The following is a 19,933-nucleotide window of genomic DNA, read 5'->3' as shown; positions in this document are numbered from 1 at the left end:
TTCCCTGTTCTGGTCCCTTTCCTGGTGTAATGTCCCACCTCATGGGCCCATTCCTTGAATAATGTCCCTCATCCTGAGCACCTTACAGTAATTATGTCCTCAGTCCTTGGCCCCTTCCTGGTATAATGTCCCTTGTCCTAGGCCTCTTAATTTTACGACGTCCCCCATCCTGGCCCCTTCTTGATATCCTGTCCCCGTCTTATAATGTCTGCCATACTGGGACCCTTCCTGGTATAATGATCCCCATTTTGGACTCCATTCCGGTATAATGACCCCTATCCTGAGGACCTTCCTTGTACAATAACCTCCCATCCTGTGCCCTTCCTTGCATAATGAACCCCATCTTGGGCCCTTTCCTGGTATAATGACCACCATACTGTATTCCCATTCTGGCATACTGACCCCCATCCTGGGCCTCTTCCTTGTATAATGACCCCCATTCTGAGCCCCTTCCTGGTATGATGACCCCAATTCTGGTATAAAGCCCCCATCCTAAGCCCCCTTATTTGTATAATGCCCCCCATCCTGGGCCCCTTACTGATGTAACGTAAAACGTAATAACCTATTACCTATAACGTAAAAATAACCTATAACGTAAAAAAAAAAAAAAAGATTGTTCTTACCTTCCTCCGCTCCCACGACATGCAGTGTCCTCCTCTGTAGCTCATTTCAATGTCTGGTCATGGGCAACACGTGACGTCACTGCCATGCGTCGCTCATGACTAGCACGCCAACATCAGCTGACAGCCTTTGATTGGCTGGCAGTATGTATTGCAGTGCAGGGAGCTGGAGGGTCCCTGCACTGCAATACACTTCGGCTGAATATGCGCCTTTGGACGCCCATCCAGTTGAGCTTAGTATCGGCAGGTGTCCCTCCCACATGAGACCAGTCGTGGTTGGACTCTCTATGACCGCGATCGTTACGCCCCTGATAACTTGGCTTTCAGTAATAAAAAAAAATTACGATTCCACAGCTGTAACCACAGATGACAATAAGTAGCTTAAGTGGTGCTCACACATATTTAGCATAGTAGATTAATCCATTTTAGTAATAGTAATGTTTTATTAAACAATATGATGAGGTCAATGACTTAGTCGTCTTAGACAAGTGAAGCTCCGACACATTTCTATGGATACGGAATATTTGACTTTTGATTCGTCTGCCAGGTTCGGTATTCTTTTATTAAAACATAGATGTTTTCCTTCCTGCATTATTTCAGGCTCGGAATAGAGACTACAAAGCCTTTGCATTTCATTAGTGTCGCATTTTGTGATGCTTTTTGCATTCACTGGAAAAATTTTGCTGTCTCCTGTTGTGTCTGGAAAAGGCCAAATCAATTATTCGAACAGAAAGCCTTTCCTTCTCGGGCGGCTCCTGCTGTCAACTCACCGGTTTAATGTGGCTTTTTCATAGTAAAATAAATAAACACACAACATATAGACTTTATTCTGTGCCGTAATGTTTGCTCAGAGCAAATAGCTCAAGAAATGCCACATTTGTTAGTATGATTCCCCTGCGACTACAAGTCAACAAACATAAACCACAATGTTCTCTACTGCATGGAACTTCATAGCTAACAATATACTCTTTTATTAAATGTCTAATTTATTGTAGCAGCAAACTTGATCTGAAACATTTCAAGTGGCACTAAGTCTCTTCAATGTATTTCTTATAAAATATCAGCAGAGACCTAACTGATGGATCTAATAATAAGTACAACCACTGTGTTCACATTAGTTCAAGTCTAAAGTTAGCCATAAACATTAGATGTTTGTCAACTTAACGTTCGTTTGGCCAACTATCCTTCTCCCAACTGTGACATCTGTGTCCGTGCCTGCCGCTCCTGCTTCTGTCTCCAGGTGGTGCTGCACCCTCCTTGAGGATGACTTGTAGTTCCATCCAGATTGAGAGACGATATATAGTTAACTTCTATCAATGTTTGCTCTCTACGGTGAGACCTGCAAGCTATTTAAGCTCCTGAAATCCTGCTGTCCACCGCCAATTTTAGGGCCGCTCACGCTGGCCTATAATAAAGAGAAGTGCAATGCGTGAAAACTTTGTGTTGCACTCTGTCCGGTTATTCAATGAGTCAGCGCTCATCTGCAAGTTTTTCCTCAGCTCTAATCAGACAGGTAAAAAAAATCTCAGCATGTTGTGATTGCAGGAGTGTATCGGACGAGACTCGCCAATGCAAGTCAACGTGTACGAGAAGAAAAATCGGACGGCACATGGACCATCTGTATGCCATCCGATTTTTACGCACATATCTGAAAAGGAACCACAACTTTTCATTAGCCAAGTACAGTAAATTCACAGCAAGAACCCTCAGAATAGATACAGTAGATACATGATACAGATGTTCTGTAGATATATAATTTCACAAGCCCCCAACATATAAAAAAAACTTGCACCCTTTAGTGTCCTTCATGTGGAACTGAAGGGTGTTTAATCTTGCATAAGCTATTAAATAAATAATAATAAAAAAAGTGGGATCCCCTTTATTTTTGATAACCAGCAAAGGTAAAGCAGACAGCTACAGGCTGATATTTTTAGGCTGGGAAGGTCCCAGGTTATTGGGTCCTTCCCAGCCTAAAAATACCAGCCCGCTGCCACCCCAGAAGTGGCACATCGCGAGATGCGTCAATTCTCACGCTTTGACTCGCTCTTCCCGATTGCCCTGATGCGTTGGTAAATGGAGTAATGGTAGTTGGGGCTGATGTCAGCTGTGATTTGTCAAAAAGCACAGCTACCAGCAAGCCATGGTGTTAGTAATAGAGAGGTGTCTATCAGACAACCCTGCTACTAACCAGTAATCAAAATTAAAAACACACTCACGCAAAAAGGTTATTTGAAAAAAAAAAACCACTCCCCCACACTTTCCATGGTTCACCAATTTATTAAAAAAAAAATGCCATGCAGGTCTGCCATAGTCCTGGGAATCTGTCGTAGTCCACAAATGGATACCTGAAAAACATAAAAAGAGAGAGCAAAAAACAAGTAAATGTCCCTCATTCACCAATTTATTACCAACAATTTTCCCACGCAACTACAATGTAGGCTAATGTTCCCATAAATCTGGCTGTGGTGACATTACTGCTATTCACAGTCGCCGGGTACTGACCTCACCAGCGGCTCTGACCAGCATCAGTAACTATACACACTCAGCAGTGTGACTCGGTAGCATCTCTGATGAGCGGTGTAGTTACTGATGTCACCGATGCTCAGACCTGCCGGGTCAGGCAGAGTGCAGTGTGAGACGGCAACTCTGATTAGTGGTGATGTGAGTACCCGGCGACTGTGTCTGTGAACAGTAGTAATGTTACTTACTCCTACTCACAGTTGCCAGGACCGGATTCGAGGAATGCTGGACTACGTCGTAGCTGTGAGAGAATATTTTTTGGAATAAATTAGTGAATGAGGGACATTGTCATGTTTTTTTCTCTTTTTGTTTTTCAGCTGTCCATTTGTGGACTATGTCAGATTCGGTGGACTACGTTGGATTTGGTGGACTACAGTGGACCTGCGTGGCTTTTTTTTAAATAAATTGGTGAACCAGGGAAAGCATAGGGCAGTGTTTTTTTTTCAATAAACCCTTTTTGTGTGTGCGCATTTCCTTTTGATGACTGGGTTGTTAATGGGGGTGTCTACTACCAACCCCAGGGGTTGATGACAGCTGTGATTTTTGATAAATCACAGCTGACATCAATCCCAAGCACAATTACCCTGATTTCCACTGCACCAGGGCAATCAGGAAGAGCAAAGCGCATGTGATGTGCCACTTCTGATGCAGCTGTGGGCTGGTGTTTTACGCTAGGAATGGCCCAATAACCAGGGGCCTTCCTAGCCTGATAATATCAGCTGGAAGCTATCTGCTTTACCTTTGCTGGTTATCAAAAATAAGGGGGGACCCCACATGTTTTTTTAATTATTTAATCTACTATATAATTGTCTAAGGGTCACTTCCGTCTGTCTGTCTGTCCTTCTGTCACGGTTATTCATTCGATGATTGGTCTCGCCAGCTGCCTGTCATGGCTGCCGCGACCAATCACCGACGGGCACAGTCCAGAAGATAATGGCCGCTCCTTACTCCCCACAGTCAGTGCCTGTCGCCCACATATTCCCCTCCGGTCACCGCTAACACAGGGTTAATGCCAGCGGTAACGGGCCGCGTTATGACGCTGGTAACGCACTCCATTACCACCACTATTAACCCTGTGTGTCCCCAACTTTTTACTATTGACGTTGCCTATGCGGAATCAATAGTAAAAAATGTAATGTTAAAAATAAGAAAAAAACAAAAACCTGCTATACTCACCCTCCGTTGCAGCTCGCGCCGGCCGCCATCTTCCGTTGCAGGTTCTGGTGGCAGAAGGACCTGCCATGACGTCATGGTCATGTGACCGTGACGTCATTACAGGCCCTGCGCGCCTGCGCGACAAGGACCTGCCATGATGTCACGGTCATGTGACCGCGACGTCATCACAGGCCCTGCGCGCCTGCACTACAAAGACCTGCCATGACGTCAAGGTCATGTGACCGCGACGTCATCACAGGTCTTGCGCTAAAACCAACCCTGGGACCGGAACCTGCCGTGGACTACAAGGGGCCCTCGGAAAGGTGAGTATATGTTTATTTTTTATTTTTTTACCTGTGACAAACCTGGCTGGGCAATATACTACATGACTGGCCAATATACTATGTGACTGGCCAATATACTACGTGGCTCTGTGCTGTATACTACTTCGCTGTGCAATATACTACGTGGCTGGGCAATATACTACGTCACTAGGCAATATACTACGTGGCTCTGTGCTGTATACTACGTGGCTCTGTGCTGTATACTACTTCGCTGTGCAATATACTACAAGGCTGGGCAATATACTACGTGGCTCTGTGCTGTATACTACGTCACTGGGCAATGTAGTACGTGGCTGCGCAATATACTACGTAGCTTGGCAATATACTACGTAACTGGGCAATATACTATGTGGCTGGGCAATATACTACATGGCTGGGCAATATACTACGTGGCTGGGCAATATACTACGTGGCTGCACAATATGCTACGTCACTAGGCAATATACTACGTAACTGGGCAATATACTACGTGGCTGGGCAATAAACTACGTTACTGGGCAATATATTACGTGGCTGGGCAATATACTATGTGGCTGGGAAATATACTACGTGGCTGGGCAATATACTACGTCACTGGGCAATATACTACGTGGCTGGGCAATATATTACGTCACTGGGCAATATAGTACGTGGCTGGGCAATATACTACATGGCTGGGCAATATACTAAGTGGCTGGGAAATATACTACGTGGCTGGGCAATATACTACGTCACTGGGCAATATACTACGTGGCTGGGCAATATATTACGTCACTGGGCAATATAGTACGTGGCTGGGCAATATACTACATGGCTGGGCAATATACTATGTGGCTGGGAAATATACTACGTGGCTGGGCAATATACTACATCACTGGGCAACATACTACGTGGCTGGGCAAAATATTACGTCACTGGGCAATATAGTACGTGGCTGGGCAATATACTACATGGCTGGGCAATATACTACGTGGCTGGGCAATATACTACGTGGCTGGGCAAAATAATACGTGGCTGGGCAATATACTACGTGGCTTGGCAATATACTACGTGGCTGGGCAATATACTACGTGGCTGGGCAATATACTATGTGGCTGGGCAATATACTATGTGACTGGGCAATATACTACGTACCTGGGCAATATACTATGTGGCTGGGCAATATACTACGTGGCTGCGCAATATACTACGTCACTAGGCAATATACTATGTAACTGGGCAATATACTACGTGGCTCTGTGCTGTATACTACGTGGCTCTGTGCTGTATACTACTTTGCTGTGCAATATACTACGTGGCTGGGCAATATACTACGTGGCTCTCTGCTGTATACTACGTCACTGGGCAATATAGTACGTGGCTGCACAATATACTACGTAGCTCAGCAATATACTACGTAACTGGGCAATATACTATGTGGCTGGGCAATATACTAGATGGCTGGGCAATATGCTACGTGGCTGGGCAATATACTACGTGGCTGCACAATATACTACGTCACTAGGCAATATACTACGTAACTGGGCAATATACTACGTGGCTGGGCAATAAACTACGTCACTGGGCAATATATTACGTGGCTGGGCAATATATTACGTCACTGGGCAATATAGTACGTGGCTGGGCAATATACTACATGGCTGGGCAATATACTATGTGGCTGGGCAATATACTACGTGGCTGGGCAATATACTACGTCATTGGGCAATATACTACGTGGCTGGGCAATATATTACGTCACTGGGCAATATAGTACGTGGCTGGGCAATATACTGCGTGGCTGGGCAATATACTACGTGACTGGGCAATATACTACGTGGCTGGGCAATATACTACGTGGCTGGGCAATATACTATGTGGCTGGGCAATATACTACGTGGCTGCACAATATACTATGTCACTAGGCAATATACTATGTAACTGGGCAATATACTACGTGGCTGCACAATATACTACATCACTAGGCAATATACTACGTAACTGGGCAATATACTACGTGGCTGGGCAATATACTACGTGGCTGGGCAATATACTATGTGGCTGGGCAATATACTACGTGGCTGCACAATATACTACGTCACTAGGCAATATACTATGTAACTGGGCAATATACTACGTGGCTGCACAATATACTACATCACTAGGCAATATACTACGTAACTGGGCAATATACTACGTGGCTGGGCAATATACTACGTGGCTGGGCAATATACTACGTGACTGGGCAATATACTACGTGGCTGGGCAATATATTATGTCACTGGGCAATATACTACGTGGCTGGGCAATATACTACGTGGCTGGGCAATATACTACGTGGCTGGGCAATATACTATGTGGCTGGGCAATATACTATGTGGCTGGGCAATATACTATGTGGCTGGGCAATATACTACGTCACTAGGCAATATACTATGTAACTGGGCAATATACTACGTGGCTGGGCAATATACTATGTGGCTGGGCAATATACTATGTGGCTGGGTAATATAGTATGTGGCTGGGCAATATACTACGTGGCTGCGCAATATACTACGTCACTAGGCAATATACTATGTAACTGGGCAATATACTACGTGGCTGCGCAATATACTACGTCACTAGGCAATATACTACGTAACTGGGCAATATACTACGTGGCTGGGCAATATACTACGTGGCTGGGCAATATACTACGTGACTGGGCAATATACTACGTGGCTGGGCAATATATACTACATGGCTGGGCAATATACTATGTGGCTGGGAAATATACTACGTGGCTGGGCAATATACTACGTCACTGGGCAATATACTACGTGGCTGGGCAATATATTACGTCACTGGGCAATATAGTACGTGGCTGGGCAATATACTACATGGCTGGGCAATATACTATGTGGCTGGGAAATATACTACGTGGCTGGGCAATATACTACGTCACTGGGCAACATACTACGTGGCTGGGCAAAATATTACGTCACTGGGCAATATACTACATGGCTGGGCAATATACTACGTGGCTGGGCAATATACTATGTGGCTGGGCAAAATAATACGTGGCTGGGCAATATACTACGTGGCTTGGCAATATACTACGTGGCTGGGCAATATACTATGTGGCTGGGCAATATACTATGTGACTGGGCAATATACTACGTACCTGGGCAATATACTATGTGGCTGGGCAATATACTACGTGGCTGCGCAATATACTACGTCACTAGGCAATATACTATGTAACTGGGCAATATACTACGTGGCTCTGTGCTGTATACTACTTTGCTGTGCAATATACTACGTGGCTGGGCAATATACTACGTGGCTCTCTGCTGTATACTACGTCACTGGGCAATATAGTACGTGGCTGCGCAATATACTACGTAGCTCAGCAATATACTACGTAACTGGGCAATATACTATGTGGCTGGGCAATATACTACATGGCTGGGCAATATACTACGTGGCTGGGCAATATACTATGTGGCTGCACAATATACTACGTCACTAGGCAATATACTACGTAACTGGGCAATATACTACGTGGCTGGGCAATAAACTACGTCACTGGGCAATATATTACGTGGCTGTGGCTGGGCAATATATTACGTCACTGTGCAATATAGTACGTGGCTGGGCAATATACTACATGGCTTGGCAATATACTATGTGGCTGGGCAATATACTACGTGGCTGGGCAATATACTACGTCATTGGGCAATATAGTACGTGGCTGGGCAATATATTACGTCACTGGGCAATATAGTACGTGGCTGGGCAATATACTGCGTGGCTGGGCAATATACTACGTGACTGGGCAATATACTACGTGGCTGGGCAATATACTACGTGGCTGGGCAATATACTATGTGGCTGGGCAATATACTACGTGGCTGCACAATATACTACGTCACTAGGCAATATACTATGTAACTGGGCAATATACTACGTGGCTGCACAATATACTACATCACTAGGCAATATACTACGTAACTGGGCAAAATACTACGTGGCTGGGCAATATACTACGTGGCTGGGCAATATACTATGTGGCTGGGCAATATACTACGTGGCTGCACAATATACTACATCACTAGGCAATATACTACGTAACTGGGCAATATACTACGTGACTGGGCAATATACTACGTGGCTGGGCAATATACTTCGTGACTGGGCAATATACTACGTGGCTGGGCAATATATTATGTCACTTGGCAATATACTACGTGGCTGGGCAATATACTACGTGGCTGGGCAATATACTACGTGGCTGGGCAATATACTACGTGGCTGGGCAATATACTATGTGGCTGGGCAATATACTATGTGGCTGGGCAATATACTACGTGGCTGGGCAATATACTACGTGGCTGGGCAATATACTATGTGGCTGGGCAATATACTATGTGGCTGGGCAATATACTATGTGGCTGGGCAATATACTATGTGGCTGGGCAATATACTACGTCACTAGGCAATATACTATGTAACTGGGCAATATACTACGTGGCTGCGCAATATACTATGTGGCTGGGCAATATACTATGTGGCTGGGCAATATACTATGTGGCTGGGCAATATACTATGTGGCTGGGTAATATAGTATGTGGCTGGGCAATATACTACGTGGCTGCGCAATATACTACGTCACTAGGCAATATACTATGTAACTGGGCAATATACTACGTGGCTGCGCAATATACTACGTCACTAGGCAATATACTACGTAACTGGGCAATATACTACGTGGCTGGGCAATATACTACGTGGCTGGGCAATATACTACGTGACTGGGCAATATACTACGTGGCTGGGCAATATACTACGTGTCTGGGCAATATACTACGTGGCTGGGCAATATACTATGTGGCTGGGCAATATACTACGTGGCTGGGCAATATACTACGTGGCTGTGCAATATACTACGTGGCTGGGCAATATACTATGTGGACATGCATATTCTAGAATACCTGATGCGTTAGAATCGGGCCACCATCTAGTAGTATATATAAAAGGTTAAACACCCTTCAGTACCACAAGAAGGGTGCAAGTTTTTTATATGTTGGGGGCTTGTGAAATTATACATCTACATTACATCTATCTATGCTATCTAATATCTATTTTTTTTGTCTATTATATATCTAATATCTTTCTATCTATATCTTTATATAAGATTGTTTTATTACTTTTGTATACTAGCTTTACGTTACAGAGTATTACTGTATGTAAAAGATGATGTGAAAAACGCATTAAATATGGATTGCATTCGCATGTCATACAGATGCTAGGTGATAAAAAAAAAAATTGCACACTCGCATGACACTGTCCTACTTTTCTGGATCAACATCGGAGCCATTTTTTTATACGCGAATGTGAGCGAACCCTTAATCTGACTTGCTTCTGTATAACTTGTGCCTTGCTGTATAGCAGCTTTTCCGTGGAAGTAATCCAGAGAACCCCGTTTGAAAACTAGATCCCTGTGCAAAGGTTAAAAAGTGAAGGGCAGTGTTCCTCTGGAATCTGTCAGATAGAGTTGCTTCCGCCAAGTCTGTCTGAGGTTGCCTTTTTTAGCCCGCAACCTCTGACAGATGTAACACCCTCATGCATATGCAAGTGTTCTGTATAGAGAATAAGGACTATAGGCCCCTATATACTTAGACTAATGTCAGCCAAACAGGCTGACATCGATAAGTTCGTCCAACAGTCTAATGTGTATGGGGGAGCCGGCCGACTGATGATCGGAAGAGATGTATAAGGTATAAATGCTCACTTCTTAGCTTGAGTAATTGCCAGTGATAGCTTACTATACCTTGGAGTTGGTTTGGGAGCTGTGACCTGTGGAAAGTGAAAAACATTTCGGAGTCGACTCGGGAAAATGCTGTTTAGAAGTTTGCTTGGTATTATCCTTCTTATCTCTTTTTTGGTTTGTCTCACCTTTCCTCTCCCGTTATATACAATTCCTTAGTCTGGTTGCATTTAGAGTGATTGCTGTTTTCTTTACCCGTTTCTGTCTTCTTTTGTGTCTGTATTATAGAGCAGGATTAGCATTCCTGCTGCCCCACGCACTATCCAGGGTCTGCTTAGAGCAAGGCAAAGATTGGGAACGTGATCGCAGCACGGGGTGAAAGAACCCATCTAGGGACGTAAGAGTCTCAGGGTTGCACAGGGCAAGATTCAAGGGTGCCCCTTTAATCTTTCAGTAGTTGCAGTGCTTCCCTTCTCATCCGTTTCGCCGTGTGTCATCTGGCTCCTTAGTGGAGCATGACAACTGGGGAGGGGCAACACCCTGAAACATATTTCTGCAAATTGAGATTCTGGTTTGGCTTTTATCCTAAGCCATGTGCCAAGGGTTGTTAAAGGGTCTATATTGACTTTTAGGATCGCTACTTCCAATAAGTTTCTCTAGAGATAAAGCCCTCTTCCTCTCTGAAGAGGCAATTTGCATATATCCAATGATGAAACCCATAGTGCAGGTTGCATACATTTTCTAGCCTGCAGTTCAGGTTCTCTGCAGCTTATTTGGGAATGCTGGGATAGTGAGACATCTACAATGTTCTGCCGAAACATCAGACCTACCCTTAAAATAAGCTCTAACATGATGTTTGAGGATGCTAAAAATATAAGCCATACTTCACAAATAAACCTTAGCTACAGCTCATAAACAAATCAACTTTAATAGTGTCCAGGCAGCTAAACATGTAAAAAAGTAAAATCAATAGAAAATAGGATGCAGCAGGATAGATAGACCCTTCACCAAGGAAAGCAGACACCCCCAAAAGAATTGCACTCATAAGACCCCACGAGACCCAACACAATAAGAGCTGACAAGTGCTGGGCTCTCACACACACAGACTGGGTAGTCCTGCTGTCCTCACTGCTGTCACAGGCGCGTTACGTGCTGTCAGGTCCCTTGACGTTCCAGCTGCTCCCTTCTGCGTTCCACTGCAGCCAAGTGTAGAGACTGTTTCCCCCCCAATGTGTGTGAGAGCCCAGGACTCACCAACCCTTATTGTTTTGGGTCTTGTGCGGTCTTTTCCTTCGAGGGTGTCTTTTCTTGATGAAGGATCCATTCACCAATTATTACGGTACAGTACTGTATGGAAACCGATGAGCAATAAATATTAATAATATTAATTAATACTGGTATTAATAATTGTAGATTGTTGTTCATGGAAAAATAAGACATTCTGTGAAAATAAGTCCTGTACATCTTTTGGACCAAAAATTAATATAAGACAGGTCTTATAGTTGGGGAAACGGGGTACGAATACCTCAATAGACGCGTTTATATTTTATGTATAGGACAAGTACTTTTATGCACATGAGCAACTTTCAATTCTATAGAAATAAAACTTAAAGTATGCGAGCTGGTAACAAAGACAAATTGTATAACGTATTATATAGCTAATAATAAGACTTGTGCATTATATTGCCCTGTTTATTATTATTTCTGTAGAATGTTACTTATTTATACATTGTAGCATCCCAAGAACAAACACAATCTTTTTGTTTTCCTTACGTCTTGTTCTGTTGACCAATTACAATGTAAATAAGGGAGAATTGCACAGTACCAGTAACATTCACACGGAGAAAGTGTCATCACCAGCAAGTTACCAGGGAATAAATGACCGTAATGGGCTCACTGGATCGCCTACAGTATACAACTAAAAAAAAACAATAAAATGAACGGAAAAATTCCATCTGCCTTAAGTAGAAACAACAGACATTTAAATGAAGTTAAAGAAAAAAAAATCTCAGATGTTAAAATGTTTATTATGTCAAATTACAAAAGTGTTGGTTTCGCTTGTGCCGTGTGTTGGAAGCGTACGTGGTTGTCAGCCAAGCTATAAACGCCATATGGGCAGAGCTATAAATGTGGTGTCAGCCATGCAGAGATGACCGACTGATAACATGTACAGAAGATTTCAGAAATGTCGCTAACTTTACTCATACTTTTGTAAAGCGCTGCGTTTTTTCAGGGGCATAAACGGAGAGTAAAAAAAAAACGCAAAATGTGTGAACAAGTCTTAAGATTGAGGGAAAGCTTTATGGGCTGCAAGAGCTTAAAATAATACCTGTTAGGCCAGTCTCACACGTCCAGATAATTCCGGTACCGGAAAAATCGGTACCGGAATTATGTGTCCGTGTGCGTGTTTTACACGGACCCATTGACTTTAATGGGTCCGTGTAATCCGTGCGCTCCCACGAACACTGACATGTCTCCGTGTTTGGCAAACGGAGACACGGTCCGCAAAAAATCAATGACATGTGCACAGATGCATTGATTTTAATGTGTCTACGTGTGTCAGTGTCTCCGGTAGGTGAGGAAACTGTCACCTCACGTACCGGAGCCACTGACGTGTGAAACCGGCCTTAGGACATTTCATAGGTGTGTCTTTGTGTCTTGGAGGGTTGTATGTGTATTATCTAGATGGTGCATTAAAATAGACAAATATTTCAATGCATAATAATAATAATAATAATAATGGGAAAAAATGATTATAAAGTTTAATAAAATGAGAGATGAAAAAGGTTGCAAAAGTAAAAAAAAAATTACACCAGCTCATAAAAAAAGTTAAACAATTTCCACTGTTTTTTTTTTTTCTATATAAAAAAATTTGCACTTCGTAAAAATATTATATTGGTTATTCCCATAATCGCCACATAATCAAGTTTTATGTTATATAGTATGTACGGTACTTCAGAGCAAAGGCATGAAAAATGTATCTAAGGGCGCAATAAAACAAGACATCATTCAGTGACGTCAATGGAAAAATAAAACGTCATGGAATAAAGTGAGGCAAAAATGAGGCGATATACTGCACGCTGAGAGTCATAGTTACCTGTGACCTTAAAGGGGTGGTCTATCCATTAATTTTATTTTAACTGGTCTCCATACTACCTGTTCAGTATGGGAGGACCTGTGACTATTGCATCCAATTACTGGCCGCAGCAGTGATACATTTGGAGGGTGGGCACCTCTTAAAGGGAATGTTAGTAGCATCAATCTCCTTAGCCATCCATATGGGCATGTAGGAAGCCGATTTAAAATGTCTGTGATTCGGTGTCTTATTTCACAAAAATACATTTTTTTTAATATGTAAATTTGTTTAAGATCTACGGTCTGGTCATAGATCTCCCTGAGAATCTGCCTCCAGATCTTATTGTAAATGAAAGGCAGAGATACCAGTGTGAGACATGTAATGACTGACAGTCTGCTCTCCTGATCTACATGTCTCACACTGGTAATGCCCCCTTTCATTTACAATAATCTCTGGAGGAAGATTCTCAGGGAAATTTATGTCCATTACATGTCTCACACTGGTATCTCTGCCTTTCATTTACAATAATCTCTGGAGGCAGATTCTCAGGGAGATTTATGTCCATTACATGTCTGACACTGGTATCTCTGCCTTTCATTTACAATAATCTCTGGAGGCAGATTCTCAGGGAGATTTATGTCCATTACATGTCTCACACTGGTATCTCTGCCTTTCATTTACAATAATCTCTGGAGGCAGATTCTCAGGGAGATTTATGTCCATTACATGTCTGACACTGGTATCTCTGCCTTTCATTTACAATAATCTCTGGAGGCAGATTATCAGGGAGATCTATGTCCGGCCCATAGATCTTAACAGTACAAGAAAACTACGAAGCACATCAATGGAGAGCTCCCCAACAGTTTACACATTTCTCCTCCTGTTTTTAGCGCGAGTCAGAGTTCTATAAGAACATAAATAATGAGACATAGAAAGTCTTAGTAAATTCCTACATTTTAGAATACGATTAGATTACTCTAGCACACAACACAGACTTTCCTGTTTGACTTAATGGATTGCTTCTATTTATTGCTTTCTACGTCAAACGTGAACTGGAAGGACAAAAATATACTTGTTTTATGCATGTTCTGCTGATTTCCTCGAAAAACATGTAAATCAGATACTGCCACAGCATCGGATACTGACAATATTGTGATACGTAGAACAAACAAATCAGTTCCTTTCATGAATCTATAATTCTTCCAAAAATATCATTACAGAAGCAATCTGGAGGCCAGTGATTTAAGCAGTCCTGTCTGCTCTCCTGACATACCTTTTTCAGTAAATATGTGTATTCCTCATGGATTACACCTAGTCTGCCACTGCGACAATGACTGGAGAGCGGCAAAGAGAATATTTACACCATCCTGCAGTACATCGCTCCTCTTAGCCTCTGTATACAGCCCCATCCTGCAGTACATCGCTCCTCTTAGCCTCTGTATACAGCCCCATCCTGCAGTACATCGCTCCTCTTAGCCTCTGTATACAGCCCCATCCTACAGTACATTGCTCCAGTCAGCTTCCTCTATATTCAGCTCCATCCGTCAGTAAATCGTTCCTCTTAGCCTTGCAATATACAGACACTTTCTGCACTACATAACGCCTCTCAACCCCTCTATATACAGCCCCATTCTGCAGTACATAACACCTCTCAACCCCTCTATATACAGCCCCATTCTGCAGTACATAGCTCCACTTAATCCCTCTATATACAGCCCCATTCTGCAGTACATAGCTCCATTTAATGCCTCTGTATACAGCCCCATTCTGCAGTACATAGCTCCACTCAACCCCTCTATATACAGCCCCATTCTGCAGTACATAGCTCCACTCAACCCCTCTATATACAGCCCCATTCTGCAGTACATAGCTCCACTTAATCCCTCTATATACAGCCCCATTCTGCAGTACATAGCTCCACTTAATCCCTCTGTATACAGCCCCATTCTGCAGTACATAGCTCCACTTAATCCCTCTATATACAGCCCCATTCTGCAGTACATAGCTCCACTTAATCCCTCTATATACAGCCCCATTCTGCAGTACATAGCTCCACTTAAACCCTCTATATACAGCCCCATTCTGCAGTACATAGCTCCACTTAATCCCTCTGTATACAGCCCCATTCTGCAGTACATAGCTCCACTTAATCCCTCTGTATACAGCACCATTCTGCTGTATGTAGCTCCACTTATCCCTCTATATACAGCCCCATTCTGCAGTACATAGCTCCACTTAATCCCTCTATATACAGCCCCATTCTGCAGTACATAGCTCCACTTAATCCCTCTATATACAGCCCCATTCTGCTGTACATAGCTCCACTTAATCCCTCTATATACAGCCCCATTCTGTTGTACATAGCTCCACTTAATCCTTCTATATACAGCCCCATTCTGTAGTATATTGCTCCACTTAATCCCTCTATATACAGCCCCATTCTGAAGTACATAGCTCCACTTAATCCCTCTATATACAGCCCATTCTGTAGTATATTGCTCCACTTAATCCCTCTATATACAGCCCCATTCTGTAGTATATATAGCTCCACTTAATCCCTCTATATACAGCCCCATTCTGCAGTACATAACTCCACTTAATTCCTCTGTATACAGCCCCATTCTGCAGTACATAACTCCACTTAATGTTATGAACTGGTGGCCTAGGAGCAGCATGAGACGTACTCTGGAGAAGGTGGTACCTGTACTGACCGCAGACCCTGAACTTAGCACCGCAACTAGAAGTAGCCGTGGGATGTACCTAACACTCCCTAGACACCTCGACACAGCCTAAGGACTAACTTCCCCTAAAGATAGAAACGGGAAAACTATCTTGCCTCAGAGAAAATCCCCAAAGGATAGACAGCCCCCCATAAATATTGTCTGTGAGAGGAGAGGGAAATGACATACGCAGACTGAAATCAGGATTTAGCAAAGGAGGCCATTCTAGCTAAAAAGAAAGAATAGGACAGAGTACTATGCGGTCAGTATTAAATCACTAGAAAATATCCACCACAGAAAATACAAAATCTCCACATCTGACTAAAGACACGGAGGGTATATCTGCATCTCCAGAGATACAGCTTGGCTGAAAAAATCCTTACACAGACCAAGCTGGACAAGACAAAACATGAAAATACACTGAACTATAAGGTCCACAGCATGTGGACAGCAAAACAAAGCCAGAACTTATCTTTGTTGAAATGAACAGCAAAACAGGAGAGACCAGGTAGGGATGTGAATCCTCCAAAAACAATGGACAACTGGCACAGACTAAAGAATCAAGCAAGGCTAAATAGCCCAGTCCAAATTGCAATAAGTGGACACACCTGATAAATGCTGCGATCCAAAGACAGCAGCACTACCACTCATAACCACCGGAGGGAGCCCAAGAGCAGAATTCACAACACTTAATCCCTCTATATACAGCCCCATTCTGTAGTATATAGCTCCACTCAACCCCTCTATATACAGCCCCATTCTACAGTACATAGCTCCACTTAATCCCTCTATATACAGCCCCATTCTGCAGTACGTAGCTCCACTTAATCCCTCTATATATAGCCCCATTATGCAGTACATAGTTCCTCTCAACCACCCTATATATAGCCCCATTCTGTAGTATATAGCTCCACTTAATCCCTCTATATATAGCCCCATTATGCAGTACATAGTTCCTCTCAACCACCCTATATATAGCCCCATTCTGTAGTATATAGCTCCACTTAATCCCTCTATATATAGCCCCATTCTGCAGTACATAGCTCCACTCAACCCCTCTATATGCAGCCCCATTCTGCAGTACATAGCTCCTCTCAACCCCTCTATATACAGCCCCATTCTGCAGTACATCACTCCTCTCAACCCCTCTATATACAGCCCCATTCTGCAGTATATCACTCCTCTCAACCCCTCTATATACAGCCCCATTCTGCAGTACATCACTCCTGTTAGCCACTGTATACAGCCCCATCCTACAGTACATTGCTCCAATCAGCCTCCTCTAAACTCAGCCCCCTTCTTCAGTAAATCACTCCTCTTAGCCCCGCAATATACAGACCCTTCCTGCACTACATCTCTTCTCAGCCCCTATATACAGCCCCATTCTGCAGTACATTGCTCCTGTTAGAAACTATATACAGCCTCATCGCACAGTGAATCACTACTTTTCAGCCCTTTACATATAACCTCATCAAGGTCTATTTCTCTACATTATGCAGACTAGCAAAAACCTGATGACAGATTCTATATAAATGGTGTCTATAACTTTCAGCAAATGTATTTCAACAGTATAATTTTTTCGATGCAGCTGCTCTTGACTGTGTGCTATAAAGAAGAGTAGGAGAATCCAGATCACTTTGTGTACTGTCTGTGGGAGACATCAAAGCAGCTCTTCCCATTAGCTCAGACAGGACTGAACATTACAGACAGAGTCTGCAGAGGGGAAATTTGGTGAAAAATGAAGGACACTAGTCATATAAAAGCCTAGCATGTATTGAAGTAAACTGCAACACAGCGGAAGTACCAGGGAGAGGCTACTAAACAGTGTACAGTGTACAGAGTTATGCTTTTTCAGCTCCACACCCTGTTTGCATATGGCTGCCACTGAAGGAGATATCAGCTGATCAGTGAGCTGCCGGGTATTGGACACTCACTGATGTGATAACAATGACCCATTCTTCAGGTCTTTGAGATGTAAATCCATTGACACCTTTATATCTTCTATCTGTTGCTGCATTTCTGAGAGATTAGTTTTAATTCATATGCTTATGAAATGTTATGTGCTATGGACATGACAAAGCACTTCATGAGCCTCTGCCTCCAGAGCTTTCATCTCTGCCAAGCACCACATTTTTAAATTTGGATTGGTAGCTCACTGTCTGTGTAATGTAAGGCGCCAGGCACGGAAATCAGTTAGTGATCTATCAACCAAGCTAAAGAGGCTGTGCTGTGCAGGGAAACAACCTTGGAAGGCAGAGGCTTGCTAAGTGCTCTGCCACGCCGAAAGCACCTAATAGCTCATTTGAATATGAATTAAAACTCAAATTTTTCAGAAATGAAGCAACAGATAGAAGATATAAAGGTGTTAATGGATTTGCAGTTCTAACTTCTGCATACCCATATAAATTGGGGAAGTTGATTTTACTGACAGATTCCTTTTAAAGCTTTAAAATCCTTTCGGTTATATAAAATGTTCCTTTAGGCATCTTAAACTTTCTGCGATTGCCCTATTTAGTGCTTTTGCAAGATGACAAATTACACAAAATTGGGTATTATTATAAGAATAAGAGAGAACAATTGAATCCATGTTGCTAAAATTTCAAGTAGTCTATGTAATGTGAAGTCAGACAGTTATCTGTGATTTGTCTTGTCAAGGTCAATATTAAATGTTAGAGTTTAAGGATATTTTTTTCAGAAGAATAATTTTTTCATGTCTGGATTATACAGATGCATTTACATTAGGTTTTCGGTCTATCACTGTTCACCCATAATAGACGAGGATCCAGCACAGGAAAGAAAAGAAACACCTAAATACAGTTAGGGCCAGAAATAATAATAATAATAATAATAATTTTTATTTATATAGCGCCAACATATTCCGCAGCGCTTTACAAATTATAGAGGGGACTTGTACATACAATAGACATTACAGCATAACAGAAATACAGTTCAAAACAGATACCAAGAGGAGTGAGGGCCCTGCTCGTAAGCTTACAAACTATGAGGAAAAGGGGAGACACGAGAGGTGGATGGTAACAATTGCTATAGTTATTCGGACCAGCCATAGTGTAAGGCTTGGGTGTTCATGTAAAGCTGCATGAACCAGTTAATTAATTTTTTTTTTTTTTTAATATAGGCCACACAGGGATCGTTAGGTTAATGCATTGAGGCGGTAGGCCAGTCTGAACAAATGAGTTTTTAGGGCACGCTTAAAACTGTGGGGATTGGGGATTAATCGTATTATCCTAGGTAGTGCATTCCAAAGAATCGGCGCAGCACGTGTAAAGTCTTGGAGACGGGAGTGGGAGGTTCTGATTATTTAGGATGCTAACCTGAGGTCATCAGCGGAGCGGAGGGCACGGGTAGGGTGGTAGACTGAGACCAGAGAGGAGATGTAGGGTGGTGCTGAGCCATGGAGTGCTTTGTGGATGAGGGTAGTAGTTTTGTACTGGATTCTTGAGTGGATGGGTAACCAGTGTAATGACTGGCACAAGGTAGAGGCATCGGTGTAACGGTTGGTGAGGAATATGATCCTGGCAGCAGCATTCAGGACAGATTGGAGCGGGGAGAGTTTGGTAAGAGGGAGGCCGATTAGTAGAGAGTTACAATAGTCCAGACGAGAATGAATAAGTGAAACAGTAAGAGTTTTTGCAGAGTCGAAAGTAAGAAAAGGGCGAATTCTAGAAATGTTTTTGAGATGCAGGTAAGAAGAGCGAGCCAGTGATCGGATGTGGGGGGTGAATGAAAGGTCAGAATCAAGGATGACCCCAAGGCAGCGGGCATGTTGCTTT

At 42.9% G+C, this 19,933-nt stretch overlaps 1 long non-coding RNA gene across 1 annotated transcript in view; it reads right to left on the bottom strand.

Annotated features, from left to right (window-relative positions):
- Positions 1–1,586: 1,586 nt before the first annotated feature.
- LOC138647114 (uncharacterized) overlaps positions 1,587–19,933 on the bottom strand; it is a 33,938-nt gene continuing 15,591 nt past the window's right edge. Inside the window, exon 2 of the long non-coding RNA XR_011314882.1 lies at positions 1,587–2,025. This is a non-coding gene — a long non-coding RNA (uncharacterized lncRNA). The remainder of the gene's footprint in view (positions 2,026–19,933) is intronic.

This window comes from Ranitomeya imitator, chromosome 8, assembly GCF_032444005.1.
Source record: "Ranitomeya imitator isolate aRanImi1 chromosome 8, aRanImi1.pri, whole genome shotgun sequence".
Classification (NCBI taxonomy): Eukaryota; Metazoa; Chordata; class Amphibia; order Anura; family Dendrobatidae; genus Ranitomeya; species Ranitomeya imitator.
This window is presented reverse-complemented; position numbering and strand designations above follow the sequence as displayed.